Source organism: Zingiber officinale, chromosome 5B (genome assembly GCF_018446385.1).
Source record: "Zingiber officinale cultivar Zhangliang chromosome 5B, Zo_v1.1, whole genome shotgun sequence".
In the NCBI taxonomy this organism is placed as follows: Eukaryota; Viridiplantae; Streptophyta; class Magnoliopsida; order Zingiberales; family Zingiberaceae; genus Zingiber; species Zingiber officinale.
The window spans coordinates 116,881,010-116,886,588 of NC_055995.1; positions in this window are offsets into that span (position 1 = coordinate 116,881,010).

Here is a 5,579-nt window from a genome sequence, read left to right on the forward strand (position 1 = left end):
GACATATAACTACCAATAACTTGTAACTATAAAATGAAATGCAATCTAGTTTAAGTATATAGTTGAAATTTAAAACTGTGACTAGTGGCCAAGATATAACAACCAGCAACTATAGGGCCTCACTGTCATCAATAATCCGAATCTTACAAGATATTAACTCTAATTTATTTAGAGAAAAATTTAAAGTACTTACTTTAGCATTTTAAGCTATAATTTAGTAATGAAACTATTTGAAAGGTATGTAAACATGTTGAAGAAAACAAATAACAAATATGATGTTGCAATATCAAGATGAAGAATGCTGATAGAAGAAAGATGCAAAACCTTCATTCATCCTACACTATATTGTTAGAACTTGCCACAATAATGACAATTACTAACTTAAATTTCTTAATCATCCACTATAATTTAATAAATAGAAACTTTGATAATATCGGCTACAGATGGAAACGTTTCTTCATATATGTCATCATTGCTTGTTATATTTTGATTATCAATAATTGATTTGAAAATCAACACATCATATTTATAAACTTTAATAAAATTATTTGACGATCAAGAATTCAAATTATAATACAAATATAGAATTAATCGACATGTACCCTTATTGTAAATTTGAACAGTTATATTTGTCATGTGACGCACCTCGAAGCTCATATCCACAACATAACCTGGACTTTGAGGTTGATTTCTCCTTTGATGATTTCAATCTCTTCCTACATCCCTTTATTTTTACTAAAGATGGATCAAGAATACCAAAGGTCCCATCCATGGATTTATTATTTTGACTTACATTGCCACTTGTTTCACTGATATTCATCTCTTGAATTTCCCTATATATATAATCTAATTGTTGATCTAAGAAATTTGACCTCTTATCGGTCAAAGATGCATCATCAATTATTACTAAAGTTTTAGAGGATAACCTTGAGTGTCTTGTCATTAAAAACCTTTATGGACCATCGGTTATATTTTTCTTCACTACAGAAAAACCAGAACCAACCCATACATCTCGTGTCCATCATTTGAGTATATACTTATCAGGCAAATGAAACACTAGATTGATATGAAAATAAGCTAACATATGCATGGAATGCCCTCGAACTTAAATTTCATACAACTACAAGATATGCAGTCCCTTTGTTAGTGATGCGTGAGCACCTTTGGTTTGGAGTAAGAACAACATTGAAAATTCAGCTCATGGTAAACCACTGAGTTACCTAATGTAGATGCTTGTTCCATATAGTAACCATGACTATCACTCATTTCACTTTGAAACTCTATCATATCTTTTTTATGTATAACTTAACCATTTGATTTTTCATTGACTAGTTTATCTTAATCTTAGGATGCTCATTCATTTCAATATGATCCACAACTAACTTATTGTGTCTTTGGTGTCTTAGTGTCATATTGAAACAGGTGATAAAATCAATTAAAGAATTCTTATTTGAGATATACCTCTTGAAAAAAGAATGTGAGCTCTTAGATCTCTTACTACTTGACATTCCAGTACAAAATATATGCCTAAAATAAATTGATGCCCACCTCTATCGTAATTCATACATCAACGATAATCAATCATTTTTCTCCAAGTTAGTAGACTTGATAACCTATTGTTATGACTTCTCAAATTCATCAGTGTTGTAGAATTTGCAATGACATTCTTTATACTTTGATAGTGATTTCAAAAAGTCAAAGGGTTTAATTTATCTAGGAATGTATTCAGTATGTGCCATAGACAAAATCTATGCACTATCTAAGGGAAGACATAGACAATGACTTTTATCATAGCAGGATCCTGATCAGTAATGATCACATTTGGTGCACCTTTAGGCATGACTTCTATTAACTTGTTAAATAACCAAATAAAAGACTCTGTTTTCTCATCACTTAAAAACTCGTAACCAAAAATAATTATTTAATGATGATTATTCACTCCTACAAATGGTGTAAAAACCAACCCATATTCATTAGTGGTATATGTTGTATCAAATATAACTACATCACCAAATACACTATATCCCCTTCTTGATACATGATCCACCTAAAAACACCTACAAAATTTGTTATCTGAATTAGTATCATAATTAAAGAAAAAATCTGAATTCTTCTCTTTCTTAGAGGCAAATAACTCAATCATTGTTTCAGTATCGATATCCTTTTGTTCACCCCTTAGTTGTTTCTTGAAGTTTCTAATATCTCTTTTTGTGCAACCTACATGCTCAAGGCCTCCATACTCTATATCTAATAATCGTACTTATTGACAGGTTGACACATTAGTATCTGAAAATTGTTGAGTCAATAATTTCTTTGCTGTTGAAGCACTATGATATAAGCGTAGCAAATGCTCCTTTGTAAGAGACAAGAGTGGATGATTATGACTTTCAATGAAGTTAGTGATAACCCAATTAGGTCCAGTTTATTCTTTCACCAATGAAATCTTTGACTTACATCCAGTTTTAACTTTACCACGTGCTCATGTCTTTTTGATTTTATTACCTTGTATCTGTATATTTCGTTGACCATATGTATGTCTTTCTTTAAAGCATACAAATTTATTTAGGATACTTCATTAGTTTTTTTTTTTACTATTGCTTATTTTTGTGCTACATCCGCCTGTCATGCATATTGATTATAGAATGAAAATGCCTCTTCTAGTGATGAAAATTCCGTCCCAGTTTTTGGTTTTTGATCATCATCAACTTGGGGAATGTATAGCTGAGTATCATACTGATTTTCTTCCATTAATGTAGAATGTCTAATTCAAATAATTGAGCAATAGCAAAGGAGGAGTACAAACAGTATATCAGTTACTGGACAGATATAAGTCAAGCTTAAATGCTATTTGAAAGTTTCTTAAGCAATTATTTTCTTGCTTTAGATGTATTGGCCAAGATAACTGTATTTGCCTATATTTTAAAAAATAAAAAAGTAAAAACCTAGCACCAACGTGCTGATGGTATTTGAAAATCATCACCAACGTTATTTGCATATTTTTTAAAAAATAAAAATAAAAACCTAGCACCAATGTGCTGATGGTATTTGAAAATCAACACCAACGTTGGTGTTGATTTTCAAAGAACCACAACACGTTGGTGTTGATATTGAAAGAACAATAGCACATTAGTGCTAATATTGAAATAATAGTAGCAACTTGGTGGTGGTATTGAAAAAACAACACCATGTTTGTGCTAGTATTGAAAGAACAACGTCACATTGGTGCTGGTATTGAAAGAATAGCGCTACGTTGGTACCGATATTGAAAGAATAGTGACACGTAGTTAATTTCCTTTCAAAAACCACCACTAACATACTGTTGTTCTTTCAATAGCAACACCAACGTACTATTGCTCGATTTTAAAAGAAACTCATCACAAAGCCACCACATTGGTGCTGGTTTTAAGAGAAAATTAACACACCATTGATTGACGCCGCTTTCAAAATCAGTATTTTTAAAATAACCAGCACACGGGTGGTGCTGATCTTTCAAATTAACACATTCCAGCTCTTGATAAACTCTCGTGGAATGTGTTACTAAGAAGCATGATTAGAAAAAAGAGAGGAGGAATATGAACAGTACAGCAATAGCAAAGGAGGAGTACAAACAATATATCAGTTACTGGGCAGATATAAGTCAAGCTTAAATGCTATTTGAAAGTTTCTTAAGCAATTATTTTCTTGCTTTAGATGTATTGGCCAAGATAACTGTATTTGCCTATATTTTAAAAAATAAAAAAATAAAAACCTAGCACCAACGTGCTGATGGTATTTGAAAATCATCACCAACGTTATTTGCATATTTTTTTAAAAATAAAAATAAAAACCTAGCACCAATGTGCTGATGGTATTTGAAAATCAACACCAACGTTGGTGTTGATTTTCAAAGAACCACAACACGTTGGTGTTGGTATTGAAAGAACAATAGCACATTAGTGCTAATATTGAAATAATAGTAGCAACTTGGTGGTGGTATTGAAAGAACAACACCATGTTTGTGCTAGTATTGAAAGAACAACGCCACATTGGTGCTGGTATTGAAAGAATAGCGCTACGTTGGTACTGATATTGAAAGAATAGTGACACGTAGTTAATTTCCTTTCAAAAACCACCACTAACATACTGTTGTTCTTTCAATAGCAACACCAACGTACTATTGCTCGATTTTAAAAGAAACTCATCACAAAGCCACCACATTGGTGCTGGTTTTAAGAGAAAATTAACACACCATTGATTGACGCCGCTTTCAAAATCAGTATTTTTAAAATAACCAGCACACGGGTGGTGCTGATCTTTCAAATTAACACATTCCAACTCTTGATAAACTCTCGTGGAATGTGTTATTAAGAAACATGAGTAGAAAAAAGAGAGGAGGAATATGAACAGTACAGGAATATGAACAGTACAACAATAGCAAAGGAGGAGTACAAACAGTATATCAGTTACTGGACAGATATAAGTCAAGCTTAAATGCTATTTGAAAGTTTCTTAAGCAATTATTTTCTTGCTTTAGATGTATTGGCCAAGATAACTGTATTTGCCTATATTTTAAAAAATAAAAAAATAAAAACCTAGCACCAACGTGCTGATGGTATTTGAAAATCATCACCAACGTTATTTACATATTTTTTTAAAAATAAAAATAAAAACCTAGCACCAATGTGCTGATGGTATTTGAAAATCAACACCAACGTTGGTGTTGATTTTCAAAGAACCACAACACGTTGATGTTGGTATTGAAAGAACAATAGCACATTAGTGCTAATATTGAAATAATAGTAGCAACTTGGTGGTGGTATTGAAAGAACAACACCATGTTTGTGCTAGTATTGAAAGAACAACGCCACATTGGTGCTGGTATTGAAAGAATAGCGTTACGTTGGTACTGATATTGAAAGAATAGTGACACGTAGTTAATTTCCTTTCAAAAACCACCACTAACATACTGTTGTTCTTTCAATAGCAACACCAACGTACTATTGCTCGATTTTAAAAGAAACTCATCACAAAGCCACCACATTGGTGCTGGTTTTAAGAGAAAATTAACACACCATTGATTGACGCCGCTTTCAAAATCAGTATTTTTAAAATAACCAGCACACGGGTGGTGCTGATCTTTCAAATTAACACATTCCAACTCTTGATAAACTCTCGTGGAATGTGTTATTAAGAAGCATGAGTAGAAAAAAGAGAGGAGGAATATGAACAGTACAGGAATATGAACAGTACAGCAATAGCAAAGGAGGAGTACAAACAGTATATCAGTTACTGGACAGATATAAGTCAAGCTTAAATGCTATTTGAAAGTTTCTTAAGCAATTATTTTCTTGCTTTAGATGTATTGGCCAAGATAACTGTATTTGCCTATATTTTAAAAAATAAAAAAGTAAAAACCTAGCACCAACGTGCTGATGGTATTTGAAAATCATCACCAACGTTATTTGCATATTTTTTAAAAAATAAAAATAAAAACCTAGCACCAATGTGCTGATGGTATTTGAAAATCAACACCAACGTTGGTGTTGATTTTCAAAGAACCACAACACGTTGGTGTTGGTATTGAAAGAACAATAGCACAT